At 39.3% G+C, this 21,329-nt stretch overlaps 1 long non-coding RNA gene across 1 annotated transcript in view; it reads left to right on the forward strand.

Moving 5' to 3' along the window:
- The window catches only part of LOC110363484 (uncharacterized), a 79,742-nt gene that overhangs the window by 27,119 nt on the left and 31,294 nt on the right, over positions 1-21,329 (forward strand). The window lies entirely within an intron of this gene.

Below are 21,329 nucleotides of genomic sequence, written 5' to 3' on the forward strand. Positions count from 1 at the left end.
AGAAACTTTGAGAAAGAGAGCAAATACTAGCTACCCGTCATCTGTACCAGTCTAGCTTTTTTTAGAACTCTTGAGGTTTAAATTATTCTCTGCACTGACTTCAAATTTCTGCTTTCATAATTTTCTTAATTAGTCTTGGCACAATTGTTGTACTCACCAATTGCGATCTTCTACAAGGCATTGTGGCATATCACTGGAAGTGCACTTAACAGAGTGACTGAGGGATGTGTCACAACATCTTAAAAGACATTTGTCTGTCTCTGTCTTCGGAAATCTACTTCCTGAAACAGCTGTACTGCAACAATAGATCTTGAAAGATTGTAACAAGTCAACGATGCTTCTTAAATGTACTCATTGTATCCTGATGGAGTCGTACCTGCTGATGTCTAGTTTCCACATGGAGAAAAGTCTTCTCTAAATTGATGGGGAATTGGCGTAAGTCAGAGGTGATCCAAGGAGATCATGAAGGTGAAGATGAATTTTGGGTACGTGGTATGTGATAGTATTCAAATAATTCCACCTTGTTATTTCCTGCATCTCTCAAGAAAGTTGAAGTTCCCTGCAGCTCTGGCATTAAGCAAGACTGAATACAGTTCATTTGTCAACATGTCACTGACCTATTTCAGAATAACCTGTAGAGTAGCTACAAGTTCCAGTTTTATTTCTCTGGTGAGGCAGAGAAAGCAGTTTTATTGCATATAAACTGACACTGGAAACAAGCTCTCCCTTTCCCTTAAGGCATTCCTGTAGGCAGCAACTGTTTTTCTGAAAAAACAAAAAACAACCAAAACCAAAAAACCCAGACAGGGCTATAGGAGCCTTTGAAGGACCATGTGTGACTGGAAGTTTTAGTGCACAACAAATAAACATACATAAATTATCAGGTGCCAACAGATATTCTGTTGGAAAAGTAGGCCATAAAAAGATGCATACTCACACACCTACACGGGAACCAGGCTGTGTCCACATAAATGCATACACACAATGTAAATTGTCACACACGCACATACCCCAAAGTGCATGTAAGATGAAGCAAAGATTTTTCTGTTCCACTGTAACCATAAATGTACAAAATCTTATTACTTTCTCACCTTCAGAACTTAATATCCAGATAGGGAAGAACAATTATGCAAGTGTTAGCCTCATACATTTACCATCTCAGTATTAGGGGCAAATTATTAACCTTGACAGAGGATTAAAAAGGGAGTTATTACATAATATGGACCTGGCAATTCCCTAAAGAGGGAAGGGAGGAAGGACTTAGCAAACCCTTTCCCTGCAGTTTCCTGTAATTTATAATCTTCAGAAATGTAGTAGAGAGGTAGGAATGAAGAGATGGGGCATTTGGATGTCTTTCTCATGCTCTGTGGCACATGTAATCCCCAAGACAAGTGTAGCTGTAATTATCTCACTTGCTTGGGGGTTGTTTATCAGGTAAAAATTTTCCCATCTTTCTTGCATTTGGTGGGGATAAAAGTCTCCTACTAGCTTTGTGACATGTAGTGCACTCGATTTAAAAGAGGGCTTCTATTTTCAAGTGCCTTCTCTATTAGCCGCATGCTTTTGAGACTATCCACAGAATAACAGCATGGTGATTGTTTTCTAAAATCCTCTTGAAGGTTCGTTAGATGTCACTGGATCCTGTAATAAGCTATAATCAATTGTTTTGAGACCCATGAGTGTAAGTGCATTTATTTCGCTCAATGTTATTTTGCTCTCTTCTGTTGTCTAGGACTAGTACTTGTTTTGTGTGACACCTTGTGAAAGTGTTAGAAGACTGTGGGCATACAGAGAAGGAGGCGACTTAATTTAATTAGCAATTCTCTGCATGTAAAGAACAATACTCAATTTGTCCCTGAAGGGGAGGTGAAGGAAAATAAAAAATAAAAATAGGGAGGAGGTGGTGGTTTCCTCATTAAAACCTGTAAAGAAATTATCAATTATCTCAGCCCCATTGTTGACAGAGTAGATGAGTTGAAGCATAAGCAGCCAGCCCAGCTCCTCTGGTGGTCTCTGGCTTGTACTGGGGCAGCTGAAAATGGAGAGGACTGAGGTGAAGGAATTGTGGAGGGTAGTTTGAGCAGCTCACACCTGCATGGGGCTTCACTTCAGAAAGCCATCTGTTCACAATGCTTTCCCAAGACATGTGTGCATTTCCAACAAAAAATAGCTCACGTTTATAATCTCAGTTTCTCAATTTCCCTCTCACAGATGTGCAGAGAAAATGCAAGGTGAGGCAGAAGCAGGCAGCATGCCTGGGATTCAGAACATGAAATTGTAACTTTGAATCCAAGTGTCTATTCCTCTATGTTCCAATTAAGTTAGTAGGCTTGAAAAGATATGGAGATAGTTAATTTTCTTCATACTATAATGGCTTGTGCCATGCTAAGTTTTGCATTTGTGATGAAAACAGTGTTGAGAACACCATCAGGACACTATCAAGGTTTTTTCTGCTTCTCACGCTGCCCTGCCAGTGAGCAGAGTGGGAGTGCACAAGAATTTGGGAGGGAACACAGCTGGGAGAGGTGATCCCAATGGACCAAAGGGATATTCCATACCATATGGTGTTGTGCTCAGCAATAAAAGCTGGGAGAAGAAAAAGGAAGAGGGACATTTGGAATTCTAGTGCTTGTCTTCCCAAATAACTGTTATGCATGATGGAATCCTGCTTTCCTGGAAATGACTAAACATCTGCTTGCCAATAGGAAGTAGTGAATTAATTCCTTATTTTGCATACGCAACTTTTGCTTTACCTATAAAACTGTCTTTATCTCAACCCTTCTGATTTTCTCCTCCATCCCACTGGGGGAGCAAATGAGCAGCTGTGTGAGGCTGAGCTGCCAACTGGGGTTAATACACAATTTTTCTTTATAGTGCCTAACGTGGGGCATGACCCACAACCCTGGGATTAATAGTCCCATGCTCCCATGCCAGTAAATTTTGTTTCTTTGGGTTTAATTTTTTTGTCCTGAAGCATCATTTGTTTAAAGCAGTTTAAAAAGGCTGCAAAAGGGAGCCTGTTTAGGTATGGCTGTAATTACATCTACCTAATATAGGCAAGTGAAAATTGAGTGTAAAACAGAGGTGAGCAACTAATTTTTTCAGGGAAATGAGTCCTTATTCTGTGTGTTGGAGGAAGTTAGAAGTTGGACCCTTCTCTGCCCCTTACACTGAATTAAGTGGGTATCTAGGCCATGATGATGTAAAGGCATGTTCTCTTCAGAGGGATAACATAGGTACCTTGGCAATTCACTATCGGTTCATTAATCAATAAAGATCTGACTTCTTATGCAAAACTGAACTTCTAAATTTTCCATGATTGCTTTCCATGGAAAGGACCAAATAAAAACCAGCCAAAGCCTGTTGGCTATTTGGGATTTGAATATGAATAAATTTCCATTCACAAGTAATACAGCAGTGCAGTATGCATGACAAGCAAAATTACAGGTTGTCTCTGAAATGATTTTTAGATGACTTGGATGCACTTGGTTTTGTTCTTTGATTGTGTATTTAGAACAACAAAAGATATGAAGGATCCTAGAGGGGACATGTCTTGGATCCTTTGTGCTAACTGACTCAAAGTGAAATGACCTAGCTGCTCAATGAGAGGCATTCTTTAGGCATTCATTAAGTAAGTAACTTTTTTTAACAAGTTTGTGCTATTTCTTTTTGTGGTTTTCTATTACTTAAAAATTCAAAGGCTCATTAGAGCAGAACAGATAATGTTATTTTAATAATTTGCAAATATCTTGAATAATATGTATTCCTGGGAATTCCTTCCATAACAGAGATTTTTTTTTTTTTTCCTAAATAGAGCAGATTTGCCAAGATTGCACATCAGACCAAAGGTACTTCTGGCCAAAGTGCACATGTGAATTAGTAGAGCTATCATTCAATCCTAAATCTTTTGGTAGGTCTGAGTGTAAGATTTTGCATATGACAGTACAGGAAATTGTATATTGAAACCATCAGGGATAGAACAAGATAAGAATAGGGATAGTAATTTTGCATAAATGAGTAAAAATAGAGGCAACTCATGCAAGTTTAACTTAAGTTAGTATATTAGGAAGTTAGATGACTGGGTAACATTAGAGACACAAGTGAGAAGAGCTTGGTCTGTTTACAAAACAGCTGATAAAATTATTTTATAACTTAGATTAATATAAAGCAATATTGTAATATTTGACCTCCTTATATAAGGTATATAATGAGATCCTTTAATGTCAATAATTAGGATTAAAGAAAGACCATAATGGAGAAGGTGCTCTCCTTCTATTAAGCCTGTGCTCCTGTAAAGGTTCACATCTATCGATATTTTAAAAATACCTATGTGAATTTAGCTAATTAATTTAGGTAACTTGGGTAAGATTTCCTGGCTCGCTAAGTTAATTTCTTTTGAAACACTCTTTACATTTTATTTATATAGTACTTCATATCATATGCACTTTTCATTTTCCTTAATAAATGTAGTTGTTGGCTGAATACCCTTTATATATCTCTGTGTGATAGGATATGTATGAAATACTATTTACTTATTTAGTCATTGCATTTCAGTTTCAAACAAAAAATTCTTTTTATCCCCACTGTTGCTTGGGGTGGGTTGCTTGAACTCTCTTGATTCTCAGCTAATGTCAACATGTGAGAGCAACAGAACCTGTCTGGTTCATGGTCTCATTTGCTCAAAACTTATTTGTTGCATGTGCAAGGAATGTGCAGCAGTGCCAAATGGATAACCCCCTGGAGACTGATATTATAGCTTGCTGTGGGGAGCTTGTGCTAAGGACGAAGCAAATTCCAGAACAGCAGGGACCTGAACTTGGACACTCCGCCCTGCACTGATCTTCAAGCACAATCTGTCTGTTTTTACCAAAGAGTTCTGGCTTTTAATCCAGAGGGAAAATAAGTGGTAAAGCTTCAGGTATTTGCTCAAAATGCAATTTCTGTTTGATATTAATCTAGTCCCACATATTCTAGTGATCAGGAGAGCATTGTTGGAGGCAATGAACTATACCACCGGACTGGATTCTACCCCCCTCTGTAGCTCAGTCAGCCCAATAATACAGGTAATGCTTAAAAATAGCAGCTGAGTTGCTTTAAATGGAGGGATGCATATTCTCATATTCCTACCAAAAATCCATCACATTTCTCCCTAAGCCACCGCCTGTCTGTGTTTGTTTTTTTGTTTTGTTTAGGTTTGGTTTGGTTTAGTTTGTTTTGTTTTGGCTTGGTTTGTTGTGGGTTTTTTGTTTGTTTGTTTGTTTGTTTTTTGGTTTTGTTTTTGTTTGGTTTGGGGTTTTGTTTGTTTTGGTTTGTTTGTTTGTTTGTTTTTGTGAAAGCTTGAAACAATCTGTCTGAATTAAACAGGATTTCTTTGGTTCACCTCAGCTGGAGACGAATCAAATGTTCTTCTAGTCACATTTCCCATATACATCATAACAACTGCAAACTGGTAAGCTAGTAGCTCCATGCGACTTTTTCCACTGTGCTTCTGCCATCCCACCTTTCAAAGGGTTGCTAGTATTTTATCCGTACTTTGTATGCACACTAACTCATACACTGTTCATTTTTCTGAGTGTTTTTTTTTTGTGATATGTTGCTTAATAGAGTCCAAAAGCAGTAACTCAGAAAAAAAAAAATGAAAACAAAACTAAAAACTTCTCATTTTATATTCTTACCTGATTCAGAAGTTGAAAATCAAGGAATAGAGGCATATTAAACTTGAGGGGGACACACACTTTGCTTTTGCTCAGAATAGTCTCCATGCTACCCTTTGAAGATTAACTTCATTTGGGGATTGTCTCTCCCCCTTCTCAAGAGCCTGGATCAGAGCTGTTCGCCCTTGAAGGCTGCTTGTGGTTAACAGGAGTTGTCCTCCCACACTCTTGATAACTGCTCCTGGTGAGGATGAGTGAATTAAAAAACTGAAAGCACTGGAAATGTCAGAAATATTCTTTTCCTTGTGATATTTTAATGAGGTTGGAGCTTATGGTAATCAAGAAATTCCCCACTTTGGAAAAGAAAAGGGGTTTATGTTAATCTGCTGTGACACTGATTGTTTTCCTAGTGTGAAATGATGTTGTGCCTGTGTAGCTGTGTGACAGCATCCACAGCCCATGCCACCTCACTGCTGGGACTGGAGGATCAGGGTTTGGGAAATGGATGATAGAGAGCTACTCTCATCTGACATGAGCTGTCTCAGTGTCTTTTACAGGCATTGTATTAAAGGCTCTCCCTTTGACCACTGCCTCAGGGAAGGCAGAGCTCTCTGTATTTTCTTTTTGCACATGCAGTGGTTTGTGAGACCAAGAAAATATTGCACTTTTTAAAACATGCAATTAGAGTTAATGAGAATCTTCCTGTTGAAATATAAATTTATGGGTATGTTAGCTCTCTCCCTTTAATACAGCTTTAATAAAAGTTGTCTGTTTTCCCTTGGAATTTTATTGGCTTGTATTTAGAAACTTTTAAAACCAACAGATTGGGTTTTCTTTACAGTTAAAGGGTGAGAGTGTTGGCAGTTTTGGAGAGAATTTTTTTAACTCTGGGATTTTAAAAGTTTTCCCAAATATAATCACTTTGAAATTCCAACTGTATGACCACGAAAGTATTTCCATGAGAAGTAAAACCATTTTCCAGTAGAGACTGGGAGAGTGTGGATCAACCTGTAGTCACACTACTTGTACATATTGAACACATTTTCTTGTTTACTCCCATTATGCTTTTTCATTGAGGGTTATAGTCTGCTCCTTTGGGCTGTGCTCTCTGGGGCCTGGAAATCCATTGTCTTTGGGCAGATGAATTAAAGGTAGAGAAAAAACCCAAAACTTGTTACTAGTTGGCAAAAATGAACTTTTTAGGAAACTGCATTCCATGAAAAACTTATTGGGGTCTTCAAATCAAAAAAAGACAGAAAGTTACTATCTTCTGCAATGGAAGGGTAATTTGAAAGCCTAAACGGCACAATAAGTGCTTAGGGGTTCACTCTCTGCTGGTTAGAAGCTGTAAGATTTCTTGGGAAAAAAGCTTCAGTGAATAAATCCCTTGAATTCATCCAGAGATAAATAGGAAAAACAGACACCGATGAGAGAGGTCCATTCAAGCTGATGAACTGCAGATAATACACTATATGTGAGTATATTGAAAAGACAAACTCCACAGGCAAATTGGTACATATAAGGTGTAATCCTGCAACATTGCTTATGCACATCTTTGAAAAGCTACACTTTAAGGGGAGTTAGAAATAGAGTTTCATAAAGTACAGGCCAAACAGAAAAGGCTCCTTTGTACATCCATGTTGCCTAGGTCAGAGACAGTCACTTTACTAGTTCCTATCATTCTTCCGGGAAAGTTGCTCTATATTAGGAGGCTGGAACAAGTACTAAAATACACAGCACAAATTGGATAGTCATTAAAAGGCAAAAGAAAACAAACAAACAAACAAAATTAAACAAACAAAACCCCCAAACAAACAAACCAAACCAAACCAAAACAACCAAACCAAACCAACCAACCAACCAACCAAAACAACGACAAATAAACCAACCATGAAATGCCACCCTGTGCTTCAGAAAAATAAGAGCCTGACTCCCATATGTTCTTGGGCATAGAACAATTCAGCTGAACCATACCTTTACCTGGAAGAGTTGTGCAGGACCTAGATAAGTTGTGAAGCTGAGTGCCTTTAGGCACATATTCTTTCTCTATCTCTCTTTCTCTTTGCCTGAGGCCCAGTTATTATATCTCTATTTTGGGAAAACATAGACAACCGCACACACAGACATATCAAATCTCCCTGTTGGACTGCTTTTTATTTGCTGTCACAGAGAGAGAGAGAAGGACAAGACCACTTTTCAAAATCGATTGCCTGTATGAAGGACTGAAGCAGTAGAGGGATGAACAGTATTAATGCCAATTTATAAAGTGAGATGGGACTCTAGAAGTTATGGGATGCTCCACATTTCTCAGGGTCTGGTTTTCCTGAATGGGAAAGATAGCTGGTAGATGATTAAGAACTAGAAATCTTTTCACTGCAGTTTTCAGAATTACCTTTCTATATGTAAGGAAGGGCAAATCTCCCTATATTTCCTGTTTTCATCCTCTTTGTCCTTCTCCCTTTCCTTTTGCTCTGTTTCCTCAGTCACATCTGCTGTGGAAATCTTGTCTCCAGCTGGGAGGACGAGATGAGCGGAAACTTTCCAAATCTGTAGGTTGATGACAGCATAGGGGGCTCAGCTGAACAACAAACATATTTTTTTAATCCAGCAAACTGCAAGGTTATTAATCTAGGAATGAAAATTGTAGGCCATATTTATATAAGAAGAAGGTTGTATTTTAAAAAGCATGATGAGATATAGGACTGAAGTATCGGAGTGGATAATCATTGCAACATGAGCTCTAAGGATGAAGTAGTAGCAAGAAAAGAATCTATGCAGTCATTGTGTAAATAAAGATCAAACAGAAGCAGAGGTGGTTATCACCATATGTAGCAAAACTCCATACAGCTTTTGTATCTAAAACCAAGATTATCTGAAAAGCAGGAAATCTGTTTTTGCAGGGTGTTTCAAGGCATAGTCATTGTTTTTAGTCCTGCAAACTGAAATTGTTTGAGTTTTGTTGTGTGAAAGCTAGAGAACACAAAGGAAGTCAAACTAACCTGTGACAAGTAGTGGTACTGCTCCCCTGGACCATCATGGACTTAAATTCAAGTGGCTGGATTGAGTGCCCCACAGGGTGTCTTGAAGCCTGGGTACATCTTGGCACCTGGCGCATTTGAGCCTCCTTGATGTTCCTAAGCCACAGCTGCCTGTTTTCCCTGCCAACGTGAAACTCCCATCCCATGGAAGTGCTGCAGCAGAGCCTGAGCATGTTTGTCTTTTTGGACAGTCCCTCAGAAGGACACCTGCTTTGCTGGGTCTGGATCAGGGATTTGAACACAAGATTTTCACATCAAGAGTGGTGGCAGGAGGGGTATTTCGTGACACATTATGAACTACTGTTTTTCTTATTTTGGGTCTAATCTTCACTGAGTTACAAAACCTGCAATAACTCCAACTGCAACGTAGAACACTGCTGTTATAGTGATTAGGTCAATCTCTCAGATTATAGGAACTAAAGATTTAAGATCTTTGCTTTGAACTGGTATGACTTGAGCATGTGTAAGCCACATGCCTGGAAAATATTTCCATTGTTGGCCTAATTCTGAGGCAGTTAAGAAATCTCCTGTAAATCGATATATTTCCATGGAAAGCTTTGGCTTTCATTGAGAAAAGGTGTTTCAAATAAAACAGTATTTGCAATCAGCTCTATTTCCTATTTAAGAAAGCACATTGGCAAACTGAAATGTTTAGAAAAGAGCTACAAGAAATATTGGAGTCCTGGAAAATCTTCTTTACTACAAAAACTCATGACATTCAGACTTTTTAGTTTATCTTTAAAGGTAAACGGTGCCTGTTCACAGTAGATAAGTGCCTATAAGAGGAACAGATTTACCAAGAGACAATATTTTAACCTTCTGAAGGCATAAATAACTGCAAAAAGGCTCTCACATTTGGGAGATGAAGCTATTCAGATTCAGAACAGAAATCAATGGCAAATGTTTAAGATAAGGATAATCAATCACTGAAGAGTCTTTTAGAGAAGTGGATTATATCTGCTAGCAACTGCTGTCATTAAACCAGGATTTTTTAAGCTCTCTCAAGATTCAGCAGGAAGTTTTTCTATAAAATATATTTTAATTCAAGTGGAATTTCTGAACTTGCCGTAGGAATCACTTGATAGTATCCCATTGTCTCTCTTATGCAGAAGGTCACATTAAGTGATCGTATTAGTCTTTTCTAGATAAAACTCTGCAGTAACTTTTTCTAAATCATAAATTACTGTGAATTATAATAATAAAAATATTAGTTTAAACAAAATGATGTATCACTAGACAACCTGTCAAAATCTATTTAAATGAAAAAAGCTTGTTTGTTCATTACTCCCATTACATTTTCCATTTACTAAAATAAAATCTAGGTGATTTTTTCAAAATCTGGGGTTTTTTTTTGACATTTTCATGAAAATATTTCTATTATTCATTCTAAAACTTTGGCTTTCTTATTTCCCAGGTATAGTTTCTGAGCAACTTTAGACAAATATCTTTGCTTGACTCAAATATGTATTTTTCATTCCAGCACTGAAAGAGTCTGTACTTTGTCATCTGAGCTCAAATGACAGGATTTTGAGAGAAAAATCCTAACTAACTCTCTGGTACTTTTCCCTGTACTAAAGGGCACACAGGCCCTGGGTTCATATGCCAGCTTTCTTCTTTGAAGATTTGCTAAGCAGTAGTCTTAGTTCTAGAGATATGATAGAAAAAAGAATATACTGTAGATTCTTATTTGTGTGAATGTTCATTAGTTATGCTTAATAAAGAGTAGCAAATTGCCATGATAAAGACAAATTATGGAGGCAAACTAGTATCAGACCAACTCACTGCTGAATAAGGTTATAGCTGGTTACAAAAGAACACTAATGCTGGATCTCACCAGTATCAGTGATGATTTCTGCACAGGAAACTGATTATTTTGCCCAATTTCACTCTTTTTTCACTGAGATTTTATAGGACAGTTCCAAAGGTTACGCAGAGATGCATCCATGCAACTTTCCCCAGAGATGAAAGAAAAAAGATTATAAGAAAATTTTAACTATAATTGCATGCCGAGCTGTTTTCAAAGCATCCTCTTTGTTTTCTACTAACCATGGCAAAGATGAGGAAAACTCCTAGGAATATGGAGAGGTGGTGAACCTAAAACCACAGAGATGGCATTCTCGAATGACACCCCTCATGCTTTCTTACTGTGCAGTGAATCTAACACAGTGATAAAAATACATTTCTTTTGAACATTGCTTCATCTAGTGTAAAATGAGAAGCTTGCAAATGGATTAAGTTTCAAAGAAAGTTCAGTACATGCTTTGGATTATCTGAGTCTCTGCCTGAACTGTTGTTTTATTTCTAAAATAATTAGTGCCATCCAAAAAACATCTCAGCTGGAAAAATGTAGTAATCACCTAAACGCATTGTTTTCAAAAATATGCATGCTGTGACTTCAGAAGAGGAAAGATTTCAGAATCCACCTCTGTTTGTTTTGGCATCCCATTTCAGATACTCCTAAAGATGAATAGGGGTCTCATAACCTCTGAAACTTGTTTTTTGAGGAAGATAACTGCCTACAAGGAAGCAAGTTCAAATGCATTCTCTTGCACAGTGAGAGCACCACTGCTGGCATCTCTGTGACTCCAGAAGCCTGTGCCCCTCAGCACAAGGCAAAGGGTTGCCAGTAGATCTTTCCCCGAGGTAGAAGAGGAAAGAGGAAGGGTGGAAGGGCTGGGAAGAGTTGGGTGAGATCAAGAGCTTCATTTTAATTTAAGAAAAAAAAATAAGTGCTGAGCAATGAAACCTGATTTGATTCATCATCTCCGCTATCAGGCCTGTTTCTGTTTGTAATTCTTATTAGCCTACCTTGTGTTTGTGATTGGCTAGCAAAGCAGGTTGCAGAGCTGCATACAAAACATCCCTCTTCTAAGGCTGAAGAGAAGAAACCCCATTGGATCCTGATTTCAAGAGCCTGAAGCATTGGACGGGTGGCGAAGCATCCTGGGTGACAGCCTGGGGTCCCCAGCTGAGAGAGTTGCCTGTGAAACTCCTCCAAGGGAATGATTTATTGTTGCAATGCATTTTTCTCTGATTAAACAACAGGCAACGATCATTTTCAGCTGCAGACACATTTGTAATGATGAATGTGTCATGAGGAATATACTGCTTTCTTGGAGCACTGAAAGAAAGCTTAACTTTTTTCTAGACTACTGCTGTGGTTATACTATTGTGTTTGAATTGCTCCCAATATTTGTCATGGATAGGAATGGACCTCCTGGGACATGTTCAGATGCAGACCTTCAAAACATCCATCTACCTCATTAATAAACTCAGAGCCGCATAAGAAGTTAGGCACTGCAGTGCCAGACCTTCTGGCATGCTTCCCTTCAACAAAAGGGCCCTGAAAAGCTCCCTTTTTCAGGAGCTGAGTTCCTGGGAGAAGAAGACCTGAAAGCTGATTTGCTGGGAAGGAGCTGCTTTTTTTTTGGTTGACTGGAGATAGTGAGGTAAATAAGAGCGCTTAATAAAATTGAACACTTTTTTCTGCTTTGTATTCCTTGATGAGACTTTGTCCCAGTTTGCCGTGACTTTGCTACAGTTTGCTGCAACTTTGTCCCAGTTTGCTGCAACTTTGTCCCAGTTTGCTGCAACTTTGTCCCAGTTTGCTGCCCATTTCTCAGATTTGAAGCAATACTTCAGTGGTCCAGAAATGCTTGCCTAGCTCCATAAAACCTTGGTTTGCATCCCCATCTGTCATGTCCAAGAAGATTCAAGCATCCAATTTCCATTTGAACCTGTAAGACCAACTCATCCATCTAAAGCTCTTCTGCTTATTGGGCTAAACAGAGCAACCACCTAAATTTGTGGTTGAAGCACTGAAAGAAAGGGGAAAAGTCAGTGCTGGTGGGTGGCCCAACTAAAGTCGGTGCTGGTGGGTTGCTGCCCCAGCCGAGTATCCTAATTTCAGGTATCCAGTGGGTAAGAAGTCATTCTTTTACTCCAGACTGATTTAATTAGTCCTTGGAAAGGGGGAAAAGTTCAGCTAGGAGATATGAGGAGACACTGCTGATGGCTGGATCTCACTGCCAGTGTGGAGCATGGCTGGGAGGCACTGTTCTGCATTCATCACTCCAGGGGCATGGGAGCCCAGACTGACATGCTCTGCTCAAGTGCCATGGTCATGGGAGAGGACTACTAACAGTGGATCACTCAGCAGAGCCCAACTGGGAGTTTTGCTTCAAGAACATGTATTGCCTCAGGCCAGACAGGCAGTGGAATACTGTTTTATGAGTTTGTGGGTCTCAGCAGAGCTCAGGAATGAACAGGGAGCCTCTCTGGTCAGCACTCAGAAGGCAGAGACAGCTCTGGCAATGCAGCTGCAGATATTTAGGCACTAGGGATGTTTCTTCAGTCCTCTACCTAATCCTTCACCTGTGGTCCTACTACACAGGGAACCTGCAGCCAATACTTACGTACTCAGAGTCATACATGTATACTTAAAGTCCTTGCTCAGCTACCATGCAAGTTCTTATTCATTTAAGTAGAATATTTTTTTCTATCATTTTGTATGGTTGCTCCTCTGTCTGTTTGGCCAAAAGTTTAGGTAAGCTGGGTGTGTTTTGTTGTCTCCCTGTATTATAATTATTTCTGAAACTTCTGAACTATTTGTTTCTTATGTCAGAAGTATAGGCACAAGGGAAATGAGACCTGCTTGGTATTGCTCACTTCTGCTGAAGAGGTTTGCTCACTTTTTCCTCTTGCTGTAGACTGATGACCTGAAATCAATCACCTTTCCATTCTGATGTGCCCATTAAAATCTCAGTATGAGAAATGTGATGAAGCCAGAATGGAAGTGGCCTTACATTATAGAACCTAGGTGGGGCTACTTAAAATAACTTGTTTATTGCTAAGTAAAACAACCAGGAAAATAACATTTGTCTTGCTTTTTCCTGAACATGGATGTTATATCTATGTAGTTCTTTGTTGCATAGGTCTTAAAATCAGCTGAGTTTTCTCGGTATTTTGGTATACTTGCCTTTTTTACACATACCAACAGTAACCTATTAAATGAAGCAATGAAAATAGGACAGTGCATGTTTGCTCATACCTCCCTTGGAAGATATGCAATATTTGGGGGACTTTTGGCCAGCAAACAGGGTTTGCTCCTTACTGGAAGCCAGTTGTAGATAATTTTTTTTTGTGCTTTGTTCTCTGTTCTCCCTTCAGGCTGTTCTAGTTTTCTCTCTCGCTCTTGAAGATCATGCAGTAGTCAGTCCAGGTTGCTAAACAGGGAGGAACCTGGGTAGCTGATCACTCTGCACAGGGCTGCAACTCAGCACCTCATAGTGCCCACAAGGGGCACTGACCCTGCTCAAAGCTCCTGACTGAGACACAGCAGCATTTGACATCCGATTCCTGTGCGTGGGAGTTTTCAGAGAAACATCCTGAGAGTGTAATAACTTTTTCAACTGATGGTACTTCTTAGAGCCCTTCTTGTTATTTAATTGATTCCAGGCTGGTGTTTACTAAGAAAAATGCTGTTTGTGGGTGCTTGAGCTGTTTATTATCCATTAATAACCACGTGGGTGGACAGCTGTATTGTGCTGATCAATATATAGAGCTGTGCTCCTGAAACAGGGCAGTGCATGGAATTTGGCACTTGGGCTGTGCAGAGTGGAGGGCTCCCCTCTTGCCTTACAAGGGTCTTTCTTGCCCTTGCTCACCTGGCATAAACCCTTACAAGGGTCCATTGTTTCCAGGTGTCTGGAGAGGCACATTTGCACCAGGCATGAAAGACAGCCTGGGTGTTGGTGCTGAGCGACCTCCTCCCAGATGAGGAACAGAACAAAAATGGACTGCAAATCTGTGCTCCATACAGGGAAACAGTACAGCTTTTCAGCATTTTCCTGAGGTTTAAAATTGTAGATTTCTTTTTTCCGTCTGATGAAACCATGCTCACTGCACGATTACATCAAATATAAATTTAAATATGAATCTTGAAAGAAATGATTGTAGTAAGGAGATGGTAGTTACATAGTTTATACTTCAGCTTCTGTGCCTGCTTTTGTATAATATCCAGCATGTCAACACCCCGGTCTTCAACTTTTTCAATGAGACTCAAAAATATTTTTAATTGTACATATATCTGTGTATATGCATATGAAGAAGGCATGCAAATATTAGAGACATTGAAATATAGTTTTCAATTCATGGAAAACTAGGAAATTTTTATTTCATTTTGTTTAAGCTTGGAACAAAAAATTGTTTCTACATCTTATGAAATGAGATATCCTGGTTGGTTTTTTTTTGTTTGTTTGTTTGTTTGTTTTGTTTTGTTTTGTTTTTTTAAATTTTATGTTATGTGGTGCATGACTTCCACTGATTTGCCAGAACACCATATAGAAATGCATACAAAACCCAATGAATAAGTGATGGAATTGTGTTAAATGAAATTTTCATTTTTACTGATTTTTTGTTTGTTTGTTTCCATTTTTGAATACATTAAGTAGTAGTTACTCGGCTTATATTTGCCCTGGGTTGAAGGTTAGTTTTGAATTTATTTCAGATGAGCTGCTGACCTGCTGAAAACCAGCAGAAATTAAGGGTAAAAATCATAGCCCTCCCTTCCTAAGTTATATATTTTCATCTAGCTTCTTCCTTTAAGTGTTTTGCTTTGTGGAAGTAGTAGCCACCACCATTAACATATTTTGTCATCAACAGACTGTGATCACTTTTAGCCACTGAGGAGCTGGAGATGTTTTCAAGGCAGTGACCTAGAGATGAGAGGCACTTTATCTCATTAGAAGATAATCAGCATTATCTGGGCTCCTGAGGAATTACCGTTTCATGATTAGGCCCATAACCTAATGGAAAATAAGCCACTTGGAGGAGATAACTTTGAAGAGCAGGGAAAAGGTAATATAGCAGTAGATAGGCTATGCAACTGAAATTACTTTAAACTAGAGTCTCAGGGCTTCTCCTGGCTATGAACAACCAAGGATGGAATTTTTTTGATTATTTAGTATATTTATTGCTTATCCATTGCAGTCACAACCTAAGTGTCCAGCATAACAGGAAATGCAGTGGATTGTATAGAATTTAATCCAAGTCTGTTATTTTTTGTCCCTTCTGCATAAAACGTAGAGAAGGAGAGAGAGGGGAGGATGGAAATGGAAAAAGTGCATGGAAACTGCTGCCTGTCCCTTCCTCGTCCTTTGGGGCTTTGTCACATTAGGCCTTTGCAATCAGATTAGCAGATTCCTTTGTCAGGCTGCTCTCATTTCAGGTTAGTATTCATATGCAGTAATGTTATTGCAAAGTGACTTTCCCAGCACCTTCGGTAAGATGCATGCTAATCGGGAGTGATGGAGAGGAGCTAACATGATGGGGATGTCAGACAGTGTTAGCAGAGCAGTGCTGCTCTGCTCTTTTCAGCTTGCACTGCACCAAGCCGGAGTTCTTTGTAGTATTTCTTTGTTCACTTCACTTGAAGAGCCTTTGTGGAGGATGAGGAGGGCAGCTCCATGCCAGCCGTGACCACTGCAATCAGAGCAAGGAAATAAGACTGTTCTCCTATGCCCCTGGGAAACATCTCAAAGGTGGCTCTGCTGTGTTCAAGGACATGCAAAACTGGACATCACAGCATCAGCAGTAGCTTTTATAAGAACCAAGTGTTCTCCCAGAGGGATGTAAAGATACTTCTGGATGCAGAGCAAAGGCATAAGAACCAATTAAATTTTTCTCACTTCATGCAGTTTGCAACTTTGCATAAGGGATTTCACTCCTTTCCTCCCATCTCTATTTTTTATCTTGTCCACTGTGCAATACATGTTAGGAGAAGTACATCTGAGATTGTGACTCTGTAACTACAAACAACTAATTAATCATTAAGTAGTATTTTTTTTTCCCAGTATAATACCTGTTACTATACTTATTATTACAGCTGCATCTATAAAATCTAACAAAGACTGAAGCCCCAGGGCTGTGCACACCTGGGCTGGGAAGAATCTCATTTTACTGTAACTGTTCAAAAGGTCTCTGAGATAGTCCCCCTGGCTCTCGCTTTTATCAGAATAGGCAGAAACAAGTGTATCCAAAGAGGCCTTCAACCCATTTAAATAAGGAACCTGTTATAGAGAAAATTATGTTTCTACGATGTCCCTAGGAGGATGCCCTACTTTTGACAGATGAAGCATGATGTGCCTCATCTTCATTTATTGCCGTGGCTTCATATTGCTTTGCAAACACCTTTGATTTTCAGTTTTCAACCCTTTCCACTCTGAACTGTGTCTGCACAGGGGTTGCAGACCTTTTTTATAAATTTTACAATTTATATTTTAAAATATATATTTCTCCCTTTTTTAAATAGTTCCCATTTGTAGGGTTCGAAGTAATAGAGTAGCATTTCTGTAAGTGTTTATAAAAACATAATCACACTGGTTATCTGGAGCATGACACAAACATGCCCAAAATAAAAAACATGCGCATTTTTGTCCTCTGTGAAGTGCTATGGATATTGGCTTATGCTTGGTTTAGTATAGTGTGTCTCTTTGCTGTCCTCTGCTCAAGGCTGCACATAAGTCATACAGCCTCTCCCTGGCCCTGTGTGAATTTACAATGAGGTGTTTGAGTAGCAGTACTCGGCTGGCTTTGTCACCAACATCTATTTTTAGCTCTGTTATAGACAATTTCTTCAGGTGCTGCCCAAGCAGGACTGATTCCAATGCTCTGCCCTGACACCCTGTGCTTGACCACCCAAAACATTCCTGCGGCAAGCTAGCAATGGAGGAGAACAAGGTTTGCATAGGATTTTAGGCCAATGTTGCAAGCACAGGCCTAAGAGGTATTTTCTCTAATAAATGGCTCCCTGACCTGTACAGACACTGTTGTATGCCCAGTGATCGCAGATTAAGGCTCTTGTGCCCATTGCACAAATGAAACTGATAATGAACAGGTGACTGAGAGGATGCTTCCTTTTCCTCTCTAAAAAAATTTGCTGGACAGTCAATATCTGAAGAGTTTTATGACCTCCTTCCTTCCACCCAAGTAAGACTTGGTAACCAATATACATTTTGTAAAAGTCTTTTCATTTTTCGTATTGATTATTTTTTTGTATCTATGCTTCCTGAATGGAAGGTATTTGAACCAAAAACGGGATTTAAAAAAAAAAAAAAAAGTTATGATAGTATTTTAAGACAAGTTGGATTTTTTTCACTAGAACATTTCAAAAGCAGGCAATCCATTGAAATTGGCTGCATCCTATTAAAAATGAAACCAAACAACAAACAAAAGAACAAACAGAAGTTAACAAATAAGTATTTTACAGTGGAAAAAGTTTCACTGGAAAGTTCTCAACCAACTCCATTATATTGTAATTGTCTAGCTCACACCTTCTCAGCACGATGTGAAATCCACCAAACAGAAGACATTCCCCCTCCCTTATTTAAAATTAGAGTTTTAATTTTCCATACATATAATGAAAAATATATTAATTAAAATAATTGGAAACTTTTGGGTTCTTTATTTTCCATTTTAGGAATGCAGCTTAATAAAATCTGTCTGTATTTGAAATGTTTAGTTTATACTTTCTATAGAACATCCACTATTTTAATAACTAAGCCTGTGTACACTGACTTCTGCTCTCATCCTTATCTGTTGGCTCCTGGCAGGAAAGTTGAAGTCTAACTCTCCTGTTGTAACACATGAAATCTTTGGCAGTAGCTTAGCCCTTGTTACCCAGAATGACAGCCTGGCAAGACAACCCAGGAGTATCTTAATTTATGCCAAAGAATGTGACTTCTACAGAGAGATTTTGCTCCTTTTGGCTACTGGCACTTCTTAGTCTTCCCATCTGTAAGAGGAGCTGAGCTATATCTTCTGTGCTGAAGGGATGTAACTGCTTTCACCTTGCTCCCTATTCTTTTTTATTCTGCAGTTTAGCAGGAAGAATTTTACAATGCTACAGACCCTTTGTGCCCACACTCCCATAAAATGATTTGGTGCAGCTGCCACCAGTAATGCTTCCATTTGGGAATATTGCTCCTGTGCCGTATGGATCCAATCACCCCCGCTCAGCCCTTCTCTTGATGTTTTTTTCAATTGCAGGCAAAATCATAGTAGTGATTATGATGGGAGCCTAGGAAAGCCTTTAGGGTCTAAACTTAAATGAATTAACTCAAGAGCTTTTTGAGGCATTCCTCCTTGCCTCCTTCCCTGCTACACTGCTTCACATTTTTAAGCCAAAGTCTTTGCTCTCATAGTGATTCATTCAGCACCTTTAGCAAACTGTTAATGAGAGAGTAAAACCTGGAGAGCTGAAACACTTCAGAGACAGGAGAGGAAGACAAGAATGGGGGAGGAAGGAACAAGGGATGGGAGAAAGAAGGGGGAAAGATGGAGCACTGATTGAGGACATAAGGAAAGAGGTATACTTGTCTCTCCATTTCTTTGAAATCATTCTTACTGGTTTCATTATTCTCCCTGGTTCTGTGTGTCAGTAGAAATGAGGTTGGCAAGCTCCATTGAGAAGAAGGAAGCAAAGTCAATTTCTTAGTGCTGCCAAGTAGGTTCCTGGGTCTAGATGGTGCACATAATGGTTGTCAAAAGGCCAGAAACAAAGTCAATGGATTTAGAGAGTAGCAGCATTTCTCTGTATTGATTTTCTCAGGGTGTTGCCAGAACTCAGGGAGAATTAGGTAGTTACACTTTACAATTTTTTCTGCTAATAAAAGCTCTCAGAGGGAACCACTTAATAAATATACTTCTGGTCTGGGGCATATTGTCTAAAGGTGCCTCTCCAGAGGGGAGAGGATTAATATTATTAGATATTGCATTAACTGCAAATATGACTGGCTGTATGTGGCGGTTGAGGTGGCAATTTTCATTGTGCTTGAGTGTAATTCTATTCTTTTAAAGAAAAAAGGTGACTTTGTTGACAGCCCAGCAGCAAAGCTGTGAGTCTGAGTGTATGGCTTAGGCGGGGACATGAGTAGTTTGCCACCAGCCATGTCCCTTTTCCCCTGTGTGCAGTCAACTCTGGCAACAAAGTTTTCAAAATATGTGTGGTCAGTGAAATGTACCTAAACCTTGTCTGGGAAGACAAAAGTTTAGCTTCAGTGCTCTGAATTTACAGGTACCCTTAGTTGTAGGCTTTCTTAATGTTAAGTGAACTTAAATACACACACAAATCCAAAACTGTGCATGCTGTACAAAGGGTTTTTTTCAGACTCTGTTTTCCAAAATATATAGAGCAGGGGATAAAGTCTTGGCCTGCTATGCTGTGCTGCAAATGGGATTGGCAACTCCACCCATCTGGAAGCTAACCCTAGTATTTGCAGAAACCTCTTCCATCTGTTAAAACTCTCATCATTGGCATCTTGAAGCCCTCCTGATGCCATATGTTGGCAATTATAGGATGTTACAGTGTGTGTGAGAGACAATTATTTGGACTGCATATTGACAATTTGAGTTATGCATGTGGTCTGTGATGTGATGGTTAGCATAGCAGGGTCTGAAACTGGTAATCTCTTTGAAGAGAAGAGATTAATCAGAAATAAGTATACTGTGTCCTGGAAAAATCGGCTTCAGTTACCTACTTTTGCCTCTATTGTGATCTTGACAAGTGGCTTTAGACCATCATCTATAATAGAGATGTAATAGTATTTTCCCACCTTACAGCCTATCAGTAGAGTATATGTGTTGCAGAGTGCAAAGGACCTAAATACAGGGCAAGCAAAGGATATATTCGAACACATAAATTTATCTGATAGTTCTGAGAAAAAGGCAGGTGAAAAAGTGACTCTTTTGGCTTTCATTGTGGAAAGCATATGGACAGGAAGTCAGTGAAATGGCTGGAGGTGAGCTTGGACTGAAGAAACACCAGAGCAAATGGCAGTGGTGGGAAGCCTTAGAGAAGACATAGGTATAAAAACCTGAAAAGGTGGAAACAGTAAAAATCCTCAAATAATAACAAAGGAAAAAATTAGAACAAAGTAAGTCAGTGTAGACCACCTTACTGAAATTACGTCTTTCCATTCTGGAGTGGCTGAGCTGAAGTTTCCTGATCCTGATAGAGCTGATGCACCCACTATGCCCAAGAGTCCCACTCTTAAATCATTTGTCAAATTGCTAGACTGACTGTGCACCAAAAGCCAGATTTACCTGGGCATGGACAGTGCTCAGTCACTACCACTGGCTTCCTCTGCTGTATCTGAGCCCTATCTGCTCCTGAAGTGGGGGTGACACGGAATCTTGAGACCCTGAGGAGTTGAAGATATGCAACCTATGTCTTTTATTCCTATTCCCAGAAGCTTTCTAGGTATGCCATGCAGCTAGATTTGCGTTTGTAAGGCAAAGGTTGCTCAAAATACATTTGGTTGTTAGTGGTGCCATCTCCCTTCATAATTAACTAAAAATTTGTTTTGCTTTGATATGAAGGTGGCTACAAAAGTCTCTTACCTATTCCATTTTAACACATGGATGGCAGAAATATTTGAAGGGATGTCTTCTTGGAAGGCCTCGTCAGCTTGCTGAAGGGAATTTGCAGTTAAAGGTGAAATCTTTTGAAAGATGCGGAGTCACCAGAGAAGGTGAACTGAGGGAGGAATAGAGCTGTGGACAAGACAAGGACAAGTAAAGTGGTACTCAAGACCTCTCTTGAACTTCAGACTTCCCAAGAAGGCCAGGGAAAAGAAAG

Source organism: Columba livia, chromosome 1 (genome assembly GCF_036013475.1).
Source record: "Columba livia isolate bColLiv1 breed racing homer chromosome 1, bColLiv1.pat.W.v2, whole genome shotgun sequence".
NCBI classification, from domain to species: Eukaryota; Metazoa; Chordata; class Aves; order Columbiformes; family Columbidae; genus Columba; species Columba livia.